This window comes from Streptopelia decaocto (genome assembly GCF_964273445.1).
Source record: "Streptopelia decaocto genome assembly, chromosome: 4".
In the NCBI taxonomy this organism is placed as follows: Eukaryota; Metazoa; Chordata; class Aves; order Columbiformes; family Columbidae; genus Streptopelia; species Streptopelia decaocto.
The window spans coordinates 403,592-415,833 of NC_138658.1; the positions used below are offsets into that span (position 1 = coordinate 403,592).

At 53.8% G+C, this 12,242-nt stretch overlaps 1 protein-coding gene across 7 annotated transcripts in view; it reads right to left on the minus strand.

Annotated features, from left to right (window-relative positions):
* The window catches only part of SLC4A4 (solute carrier family 4 member 4), a 182,786-nt gene extending 170,945 nt beyond the window's left edge, over positions 1-11,841 (minus strand). For all 7 annotated transcript variants that reach the window (XR_014184009.1, XR_014184010.1, XR_014184011.1 and 4 more), the window contains exon 1: positions 11,730-11,841. The gene's annotated coding sequence lies outside the window, so the exon portion shown is untranslated. The remainder of the gene's footprint in view (positions 1-11,729) is intronic.
* Between the last annotated feature and the right edge of the window lie 401 nt (positions 11,842-12,242).

Genomic DNA, 12,242 nt, shown 5'->3' on the forward strand with positions numbered 1-12,242 from the left:
AGGGGCACTTTGCAAAGATGGACCCAGCCTCAAGGCAGGTCCATCTTTCAAAGCACCCCGTATGGTGCCTTCTGGGAGCTGCCTTCTTCAGGCTGTTGGGACAGAACCAGGCGTGATCGATTCCCAGCTATCGCTAATCAGAATTACGCTTACACGCAGAGAAACCTTTCTACAACTCAAGATTTGATGTCGTGGTATCAGATGGGCAGGTACCTACGCGCTTTTGCCAATATTATCAGACAAAGAAAGTCACAGTCATGGGGTACCAAGGGCCATTGGGACAAAAGACAGTCCAGGGATTACGGTGTGTCACGACTACCTGCGTCACAGCAGAGCTCGGCTGATAGAGCCATGAGAGCGACACATCGCAGTGACCCGTCCACTGCCTTGACTTCTACACAGGGACCAGCGCACAGCAGACCAAGCCCGTGATCTTTAAACTCGGACCTGTAGCCTATCAATTAGCCATTAATAAAAGTCTGGCCCAGACCGCGCAGGGACACCTGATTTGCTGTGGTTATGCTGCATTAGTCACTGAACAAAGCGATATGGGTTATTTTGCCACCAGGACACCAACTTCCACAGAAGGAACATGACACAGCATAAAAGCAGATTGGTATAAGCAGACAACGCGTGATCCTGCATAAGGTCAACCCATTTAGAAATGTTCAACTCACTTCACCAGCACCATCAGTTTGCTACTGGATTGGCGTTTTGCTTCATGGGAAAGTCACGCTCTTAATTTGGTTCTAAGTGCCCTAAAGCTGAATTTACTGTATCTTCCAACCACAGCCAAAAGCACATAACTCAACTGCTGAGCAGGCAGCTCCCAAGTTTTAACAAGACTGTCCTCTAGACAACATCCATCCAAGGGCAGCCCAAACAGACTTACTCATAATGAGCCCAAAACAAGACTGAGAACAAAACCATAACCACAGCTGAAAAGCAGTTTCTGGCTTCTTACGAGCTCCTTTATGGTGACCCACTGCCACGGCAAAGCCTGGCAGCCGCGCGGCCATGCCCACCGGCAGCAGCCTGGCCATGCCCACCGGCAGCCGCGCGGCCATGCCCACCGGCAGCAGCCTGGCCATGCCGAGCAGCAGCCGCGCGGCCATGCCCACCGGCAGCAGCCTGGCCATGCCCACCGGCAGCAGCCTGGCCATGCCCACTGGCAGCCGCGCGGCCATGCCCACCGGCAGCAGCCTGGCCATGCCCACCGGCAGCAGCCTGGCCATGCCGAGCGGCAGCCGCGCGGCCATGCCCACCAGCAGCACTGCCGCAGAGGTCCTGGGTCCTCCATGGTAGCCTGAAAACTGGTGTCACGACCAATCAGCTTGTCCAGAAGACCAAGCAGGTTTCTGGAAAAGACAATATTACTATAGCACAGGTACTTCTTTCAGATGTTGTCTGAAAAACCTCATCTGCTCTAGGAACGGACTTCGAAAACAGTTTTTCTTCTAGATAGAGACAGCCTAAAAAATGAGTGCATTTGAATGTTCCTTTAGCAAAGAAAGGCGACTCGGCTCCTCTGACCCCGTAGCACCCGTACCGCGCTCCAGACTTGCACCAGGACGAGCTCCCTCGCGTGCCGGCGCCCGGCCCGTCTGCCCGCAGCGGCACCGCGGGACCAGCCCCGCACACGAGCCCCCGCGCTCTCCTGGACACGCTTCCCAGGCCCCTGCCAAACAGCCCCTGGATAAAGCGTTCGAGCCCTGGCACTGCACCACGAGCACGACAGGCAAAAATATTTCATGGTTCCCTCATTCTCTTACTTTACAGAGTTCAGGAAGAGAAGGTAAGAGTTTCTACTTCTGCTTTATCAACCATAAACTCAGGACCGTATCAAGGAGCCAAAATTAATGTGAACACACTCCACGTGATGCACATGTAGGTTGATTTTAAGCAGAGCATTGGTATTAGTGTGCGGTGTTCCAGACTCAGCCTACACAGGTTAACAGGCCCGGACTGGATGACACGATCTGGTCTAAAGCATAACGGGCCAGGCTCACTTGTTCATCTCGATCACCTGCTGTTCTGCTTTCGTCCTCTTTTTCACATGCAGCTGCTTAAAAACCCGAAGGCAGACGTTCTTTGGGAAGAAACGTCAGGGAAACAGCTTTTTAAACCAGGACCAAAAACTTTTTGCTTTGCTAACATGTACTCATAGAAATACGGAAGGCTAAAGTGACTTTTATACTCTTTTTCAGGCTGGCAAATCCAACAAAATGGTTTACTGGCCTCCTGATAAAAAAAGGAGAGTGAGACGTCAGAGATGAGAGAGTTGAGCAGCCTGGATGACCTGGCCTGTCCGAGGTTCCGATCCATCCCGGCTCGACAGGAACGCCCCGTGCCTAGAGCAGTCTGCGCGCAAACCTCACCGGCCGTCTTCGCCTAGAAACCTCCAACCCATAGAGGGTGCACCCGTGCCCCGCTCCAGCTAACCTTCAACAGAATTCGGATACAAAACTCTCTTTTGTTCTTTTGGCAATAAGCAAAGGAGATAAAGGCAGTGCCTGTGACCTGGTCCCAGACGCCTGCCCGTGAGCAGCAGGCACCTGGTTAAGCGCAGCGCCGGTCACTGAACCCCCCTGGCAAACCCTCCTGCCATCACACGTTTCTCAGAGACACCTGCGAACAAAGAACTGCTTTGTGCCCAGCACCTCATTGCAACAGGGCTGCTTAAAGGTACAAGGAAAAGAGTCTACAGGAATATCAAACCCCGGTTATCTGCACCCATTATCTTGCATTTTTTTATTACTCAGTAGAACGAGTGGTCCGGGAACAGAGCCAGAGAAGCTGGGCTGATAGCGCAGCTCAAGACTTCACAGACATTACTGAGAATTTCACATTAAGGGTCATATCCCGAAGTGTCGTGACCTGACGTGAAGAACAGTGGTTACCTTCAGTGAGCTACGACTCAAGCCTCCCCAGGAAACACTGAGCTGTTTGTAACACTAAGCATTACGGTATGAGGAATACTTAACGCAAAGGTGTCTTATTCATCATTTAGAATTAAAAAGGCAGAAACAGGTTCAAGAAAGATAGCTTGATTTATAGAAAAATACCTACAGAAACTTTCGGAGTTCACAGAAACCTCAAGCGCTCCCACATTTCTGTGCCGCTGAAGCTTCGGGGGACATTCAGGTTACTTGCCATGAGATATATTTTGAGCACAATGAACGTAAGTGGGTTTTGCAAGGCTTTTTAATAAATTAAGTTGTATACCTAATGTTCACTGAACTGCATTGGCTCTGGGCTCTTCTAAGCTTGATCTTTAATTTCAGTAATTATTTTAAAAGCTGGAGCCATGATCACCCTTTATTCAGCGTCTGGAGAGGATTCTGACACTGTAAGATACAGCTGGGATCTCCATGGAGCTGTTCCGCAGCACATTGTCTTTCAACAGAAATTATACATTTCTTTTCTGGCAAAGAGGAAAGATGGGCGATCCAAACAGAACGGACAAACTACGGAGTTCTCCCTTTTGCAGTAATTCCTGCCGTTTCACTGTTGAATTCCTCGGTCCGAGTGCCTGTCCCGGTTAACCCACCGCACGATGGTCGCGATACTCTCCTGGAGCCCAGGGCGAGCAGCTCAGCCCGCGCCCCGGCCTGCTCTCCGCTCCCACGCGGGCAGGCGCGCAGGATGAGCTTCGCAGCTCCTCTACGATGGAAAACTCAAGACGTACCACAAAGCCCAGCAGAGCCAGCTTTTCCTTCTCGCCACTGGACACCAGCCAGGCCAGCCGTACAAGCGAGTTCACCAGCAGAAGCCACGGGCCGGGCTTTGAGCAGGCTTACTGCAAGGATGCTCCTGGTGCACAGCACAGGGCTTCCCGCCAGCCAAGCTCGGAGCCATCGCGTCACCTAAGCCACTCGCAGACCTGCGCTTCGGGAGGAACCGTGACACGGCGGGGACAAAGAGAGCCCCGGACGGGACAGATCTGTCCTTGCGCAGCGCTTGGACAGCCGCCCTCTGTGCCGGCAGTCACGTACCCCGGCCACACAGCCACCTACCGAACTCCACCGGGCACTCGGCCGTCGTTCTGTACTCCAGCCTTCGCTAAATTTACTTCAAATGGATCTTACATTTCCATCCACACAGCACAGCATGTAAAAGAGCACTCTCTCTTTTGGAATGGATCTATTTCCAGTTTGAGTGTTTCACAAAACTTCAATTCTTTCTACACTTTGACAAGCTATCCATGTTAAGCCAAGCCTAGCACCAGGCAGATGAATACACTGGTCAAAGAAGGCATTTTCCAAATTCAAAACATAAAGAAGGGCACATACTCACCTTTTCTTCTACCAAATTGACCAAAAGCATTCTGTGTCTGACATGAGAGCGTATTCAGGACCGAGCTTTACTCCAGCAGGTGTGAAAACCCACTTCTCCGGGCAGGGCTGGGTGTAAAGGTACCACCCGAGGGGCGCGGAAAGCGTTGGAGCTCGTGTGACACCGGGGCCTAAGCTGTGGGAGACACTTTCCTTCTACAGTCCCAACCACAGCTTTGTGATATATAAAATGGTTAATTACCATTCACAAAAAGGCAGAAAACGCCAAATGCTATTTTTTCCTGGGTGAGAAAAGCATTTTTACACAATTATGGGAAAACGTTTGCATATATCACATTCCTGTAGAAGATGTACCTGCTCTTAAGCAATAACCATCTTTTCTTTCCAGGCACATTCCGGTGATGTACGTGGCGGTAACACACCGGAGACACACACCCCCTCTGATGTGGAAAGCATTTGTACTTAACACTCTGCTAACAACACCTGTCTCTTCAGGACATCCAGCAAAAGGAGCAGTGTGATCTGATGGGCTGCGGGTGAACTCTGGCTCCGAACGCCACCTCTCCACCACCCCGAGCCCTATCAAAGATGCACTGAAGACTTTGCACTGGTCCTCAACTGATTTCCAACCCCACCCCACCAGCAGCTTGCGTTTGCAATCCAGACTTTGTTCCGGCACCCCGGGGCCCCCGTTCGATCAATGCTCCACTGGTGCTATCTCAGTCCACCCTCTCCCGTTCGTACCGGCGGAGCTGCTCACACCAGGCTCAGCCAGCACGGCTCAATGGTTCAACCGCTTCAGGGCCGCAGGTCACCAGCGCTCCAGTGCTTTGCGGGAATAAGGAAAAGCCCCACAGAAATCACCATCCCATGAATGGTAACAAAGGTTCCAGAGTCAGGGCCCGCTGTACCCAGCGGCAGTGTAAACCATGTCACACTCAGATGGCACAGCTCCGCATTTCCGAGCTTTACGCACTGACGCAGATGCTTCCTGCCCTCCAGCTCCATCCATCTCAGGGCATCTGGAGCCCACCCGTCACCAGCATGGCCAAGGATCTGGCACCACTTCCACAGCGCTTCCACAGCGCTTCCACTCAGCGCTTCACCCAGGGCACGGCTCCTCAAACTGCTTTTATTGCTCACAAACACCAGCCTACCAGATCACGAGCTGGAGAGAATTCACGCGGAATTACCGCAGGGCACTTCCCCGCGGCCCTGCCGTGCCACTGAGGCTTTGGAACCAGGCTTCGCAACCAGGCTTCGCTGCCACACAGCAGAACAAGCGCCCATCTATTTTTTCATGGCAATTATTGTTTCTGCCTAGAAAGACACCGAGGCGGGGCCGCTGAACAGAGCTACTGTTCTCTGCCTGCGCTGCCCGTCCGCTGAATGCGGGGACTGTCCCTTGTGGAAATGATATCACACGATTCAAATTCAACGAGACTTTGGCTGACACCCACTTCATGAGCACAGATTTTGCCAACTATGAGACCTAAAAAAACTTGCCTGTGCAATTCCCATATATGAGAAATACACTTGCATTAAACTCCAGGGCAACAAAGCTGCTTTAATACAGTCAAACGCTAATTTTCCTTGAGCTACTGAGCAACTATTGCCCAATCTCATTCTAAACAGAGTCATATTTGGCAACCTTGAAAGATCTTTACACTTACGTGTAAGGGTTGACAACGTATCTGAAGCGTTATATAGTCACAAGTACAATAAAAACAGTTAACTTTTGCAACCCTCTGTTCAAGGTTAAGAGTTGAAATTAGAGACTGGTATCAGTCAGCCTTCAGTAACTGATTAAAACTAAGTAAAAGCATAAAATACCTGAGAGCAGAAATGCTGTATTCTTCAAATTGCTACTGTTGAAAAAGATGGGCAAATTCTGTTTCTGCACTTACCAAAGTAGACAGACCATGAAAACTTCAGTAAAAACAATTACTTGCCATGCAGGACTCCAGTTACCGTCTCTGACTCAGGATTATACATCAGCACAACCATCAAAATCAAGGAATCCGCACGTTCTGGTCAGAAAGCAGTAGCACAAAAAGATACAATATACCAGAGGAGTCAGTTTGAAGTGGGGGGAAAAAAAAGTTGCACATGCAAACCCACCAGGATTTCTGATGTAAGAGCAGCTCTCCAGGATAACTTGTAAAATAGAGTAAAAAATAATAAAAACAAATCCAATCTGTACTGGGGAGAGATCACATGGGATTCTGGGCGGCTTCACCAATCCCACAGGTCAGCAGCAGCCACCTTGCACAAGTCAGACCCCCAGAGTACATTCCCAGCATGGCCAGAGCTGCGAACACGGCTTTCCGGACACGGTTCCCGGTGCCCATAGCCCGGCACGTCCCCAGCACCCACCACCGGACACCAGGTACCATTCCCAGCACGGCCAGAGCTGCGAGCACGGCTTTCCGGACACGGTTCCCGGTGCCCATAGCCCGGCACGTCCCCAGCACCCACTGCCGGACACCAGGTACCATTCCCAGCACGGCCAGAGCTGCGAGCACGGCTTTCCGGACACGGTTCCCGGTGCCCATAGCCCGGCACGTCCCAACACCCACCGCCGGACACCAGGTACCATTCCCAGCACGGCCAGAGCTGCGAGCACGGCTTTCCGGACACGGTTCCCGGTGTCCGTAGCCCGGCACGTCCCCAACACCCACCGCCGGACACCAGGTACCATTCCCAGCACGGCTTAGCACAGCTTTCCGGACACGGTTCCCGGTGTCCATAGCCCGGCACGTCCCCAACACCCACTGCCGGACACCAACGCTCAAACGGACCAGAACTACCACAGTTCAGAACCACTGCAAAGGAAAACAGCAGCAAAGAGTTCTGGAGCTAATGGAAGTGAAGATAACAGAGTCCTTGGAACACGTCTAAAAGGAGCCGTTATGGCCAGGCCTGCTCCAGTTCATGAAGAAACACAATTTGTTTCCGTCTCTGGCTTTTCCCCTCTGGAACTCGGGCAAAACACTCACTATGGACTGTACCTGGTCTACAAGGCGAGGAACATGATATCATTCATCAGGTCCGCGCTCCCAAAACAAACACGGCTCCACGCCAAGAACCGACATGGAGGTTTCTCCAGTTCTCTGCTGTTCCCCCCATAAAACTAATGCAAATTCTCCTCAATGATAACTGTGTTAACTTTGAAAGTTACTTATTTGAAAAACAAATAATTGTGAGAGAGTAATTCCAAGATGCTTCTGTCTCTTCTTCTCAGTTAATGTAATCAGGCAATTAAAAATCCAGAGGACAAACAATTGGTCACTGCAGAGCCAAGGGACAACGTGCACCCTCCCAGCCCCCAAAAGGCTGGTGGGCTCCCAGGCAACATTCACCTAGACTGGTCCAAGTCAACAGGTACATGGTCCTCTACTAAATGCTTTCAACTCATAGGAGGTATCTTCATCATAACTCATGTCATACAGCGATCTTCAAAGCTCAACAGTGAACTCCACAGTATCTTCGAGCTCCATCTCCGTGCAAGCTCTGACCTGACAGCCGCGGGTCGCTCCTGGAGCCGCTGGTCCACCCTGAGTCACGGGCCAGCGGGACGGCGCTCAGCTCGCCCCAGCGGGGCTGCGGCCGCTGCCGCGCACACGGAGCCAAGCAGCTCCCCTCTTCTGTAGCTTTTCGCTTAAGCCACGCACTGTTTCATCACCCAATTATGGGTGCCATAATTGTCCCCAGCACCGTCCAAGAGCAATAAAAAACATTCCTGCCACAAACTGCACACAATTCTGAGCAGACTGAGTAGAAATGAGATGCTACGGCAACTCAAAGTTCAAGGGCAGGGGGAGGAAGCATTGCTTTGAAGGGCAGGGGGACTTCACCGCAACCTCCATTATTTTATTACTGTATTTTCATTGCAAGCCACACAGTGAAACACACTGAGGAGAAAGACATCTGCCTCCCCACTCGGGTTCTGTTGTTCACAGGAGCACAAAGAGCAGCTCTCCTTCCCCGAGGTAGCACGGCACGGAGACACGCTCGTCAGCAATACGAACTGGAACCTGCTATTACCGCGTTGCTGAAGAGCACTCCCTTTGAGCCCTCTAAATGGATTAGAAGCTGGAAGCAGCTAATTGACTTAGAACCAGAGAACATGATAGTAGTTACCAGAACCTTTTTAATTTGCTCAAAGAAAGCGTTCCAACCCCAAGTCTAATGCACACAGAAAATACGTGCGAGGCAGGTCACTGGAGCATGACAAGGATGCCATCTCACAAAGCCAGCGAGGCGCTTCTACCAGGGCCGCGGAAGAGACAAGCTGATCCCGCAGCAGTGCCAGCCCTGCGCACCCCGTTTCCAACGAGGCGCCTTTAAACCCCGCCTGAAGTCCTCCAGTGTGCTCAGCCTGTTAGAAGGAATTAGAGTGCAACCAGTAAAAGCTTTGCTATTTTTGATAGGGACACGTACTCCCCAGTGCAGCAAGAGAAAAAAAAATGGGGTATTTTTAAAAATCAGATGAGTGGTAAATGCACACTAACAGACCACAGTAGGCACACGGGAGCACCCCGTTCTGAACCCAAGAACGAGCACTTTCACACAGCGGTACCTCACCAGCACCTGCCTTGGCGACGGGTGCTCCCTGGCTGAGCACAATCTCCAAGAAAACATTTGCTACCTGAACCTGTTTGCAAACTTAGCGGCATAAAAATAAACACAGGTCTTCTCTTTACCCTTCCACACTGCAATTTTCATTCACAACCTTGCCCAAAACTCCTTACAGCTTGTTTATCATGGGCTTTCAAGGTGGCTGCTAAAAATCCTTCAGACAAACCCAACGGCTTCTCCGCCGCTGCTGAAGAATACTTGTGCAAGAACACTGTGCACCGAGCAAGGCGCCCTCTCTCGTAAGAAGGCAGATCAGAAAACAAAAGGAGTTACGGATTTTCCCTTCTCACAGGGATATTCTTCTCTGAACTGCGCTTTGTGCACCAGTTCAGCCTTCTCTTATCAACGTAAGACATCAGGAACTGAAGCGTTTGCCCTGCACTGACAGTAGGGCCGTGAAAGCTTCCATTTTAAAAGTTCCCCTATAGAACTCCCTTGAACAACTTATTGTGAGGAATACCTCCGTACAACACTATTACCTGAGGGTGTTTTATGGCTGCAGACAAGTTTCAAGATCTAAAATGACAGCATGCAAGTTTAAAAGAAAGATCTTCAGAGTTACGAGTTGCAGAAACAAGCTGCTGGGCCCTGCTGCGAGGTGTCTCCCCCGCGGCCCGCGGCAGCGCCCCGAGGCGCCACTGCAGCGCCCCGAGGCGCCACTGCAGCGCCCCGAGGCGCCACTGCAGCGCCCCGAGGTACCACTGCAGCGCACCGAGGCACCACTGCAGCGCACCGAGGCACCACTGCAGCGCACCGAGGCACCACTGCAGCGCCCCGAGCCGCCTGCGGCAGCGCCCCGAGCCGCCTGCGGCAGCGCCCCGAGCCGCGGCTCCTGGGCCACCCGCCACCGCGAGCCCCTGAGCCCCGGGAAACGCAGCCTGGAGCAGCCTCTGCCCTCAAGTGCAGCCACCGCTTTTACACGTGAAACTCACGCTCGGCAGGAAGGGAGCACAACTGGCACGGTTTTACCCACACTCGCAGTGGACGGGGTGAGGGGGAATCACAGAGCAGCATCACTGCACACTGTACTAACGCTTGCCCTTCGGAGGATACTGACACTCATAGGCAGGTGAAGTTCCTGAGGACTAACATCAGCAGCTCAAACAAAGCCTTGCAAAACCGAACTCTAACCTCTTCCGAGACGTCCAAGTCCCTAGGAAAGGTCTTTCAGCACTCACTTCAGCACTGAATGACAGACAAGGACACAGACTATTACCAGTGAGTTAGTTCACACACACACAAGCATGGGAACAAGCACACGCACAGACACAAACAATCACATTTAATCATTCTGCATATGAGTGCTAAGTACTACAACAAAATTAAGTCTATCACAAAACAGGTGCTGGGGTTTCAGAGCCTTAACCGTGGGGTTTGGGTCAGGTTGGTTTGTTTTTCTTGGGGCAGGGGGCATCCCTGTACCTCACTTTCAATGCTCAAAAAATTGCCTTCTTATTATCAACCAAAATAAGAACCTGGCGTATTTCTGCTGACTATCACATCTGCAATTACTAAGTAGCAAATTCTATTCCCACACACAATATGCAGCTCTTCACATTTTCTTAAACCCTGCGAGCCAAGTTTCTTCCTTTCAAAAAGAAAAAAAAAAAAAAACAGAATATGTACATTTTGGGACTAACCAGCGGCTATGTAGCTTCAGCCGCTACGCAGCGAGCAGCCTGAGCACATTTTTAGACGCAAACTGCACCTCCCCAAACAAAAGCGCGAGTGCCTGTGTGCCGTGAGCCGCTCTTCCGCGGAGCTGCTCCGCGGGTCGTGCCCCGGGGCCGTCCCCGCCCGCGCCCCGCGCCCCTGCCCGCGCTGCCGGGGCCGCGCGGAGCGCCCGCCGCGCACAGAGCGCCCGCCGCGCACAGAGCGCCCGCCGCGCACAGAGCGCCCGCCGCGCACAGAGCGCCCGCCGCGCACAGAGCGCCCGCCGCGCACAGAGCGCCCGCCGCGCACAGAGCGCCCGCCGCGCACAGAGCGCCCGCCGCGCACAGAGCGCCCGCCGCGCACAGAGCGCCCGCCGCGCACAGAGCGCCCGCCGCGCACAGAGCGCCCGCGGCTCGAACGGCGCTCGGGCAGCCAGTGGAAGCACAAAGCCGGCGCCTCCTTCAGCCGTGCAGTACCGGGAAAGCCTCCCGAATACGAGAACTACAGGGATGCGCTTCTAACGATGGGGAAATCCATCAATTATTAACGTTGTCTTAAAAGAAGAAACACACCGGTATGCGAACAAAGGCTGATTAACTCCCGTTTCCACGCTCGCTCCGGGCTGCAGCGCGGAGCAGGAAGCTCACAACAGGGAACACAAAAGGCGAGGAGCTCGTCTCAGCTGGGAAAATATCCCCATGCGGCCACTACCAGGTGGAACATTAACAACTCGAGAGGAAATAGAATTTCCTCGAACCGGGTGCTGCTGACAATTTACTAAACTGAAGATAAATTGAAACCATACAAAAACTTTTCAAACTCGGTGAAGCGTTTTTAAAGTTACCACCAAGCACCAGATAAGGACGCTTATCGGGACAAGCTCTATTTTTAAGCTGTATGAAAGAAAATCGAGGCGGGGGGGCGGGAAATGTACTTCCCCGCGAAAGCTGGCGGCACTTCACCCCGCGGCCGCCGCGCCAGGCGGAGCGGCTCGACCGCCGGCCCGGCCGGGACGCGGGCAGAGCGCGGCGGATGCTCAGCAGAGCACCCGGGAAGGAGCCGAAGGCACCGGCGGGCGGCCGGGCAGGTGTCTCGGGGCCCCGCTGACCCTCCCGCTCCCCGGCCCCCCGGCCCGCTCACCTCCGGGGCTCGGGCTTGCGGCGTTCCTCCAGCTTGGCGGCGGGCGGGGGCTGCGGGGCAGCCGGGGAGCAGCGGGCTGGGGCTGTGGGGCAGCCGGGGAGCAGCGGGCTGGGCGCGGCGGCTTCAGCAGGCGGTGCGGGGCATGGCTGCCCGCCCGCACAATGTATATACACCTGTTTATCTGTCTATATATCTGTGTATGCGCGCACCCTCGCCTGCCTGCCTCGCTACCCGCTGGCGCCGGTCTGCCCGGGGGAGCGCAGCGCCCGCCAGCAGCCCCCACGGCCGGGCGGCGGCAGCCAGGAGCGGCTCTGCTGGCGGCGCCCGCCCCGGCCCGCATTTAAAGCCGCCCGCAGGCTCGGACGTCCCCTCGCCCGCTCCCATCCCGTCCCATCCCAGCCCCCGCTCCCCTCCCCGGGAGCTCGGCCGCCGCTCGGCGTCACGGGGCCCCGGGGCGGGGAGAGCGGAGGAGGAGCCTGCGGGGGCCGGGGCTGCTGGGGCTCCGGGCTCGCC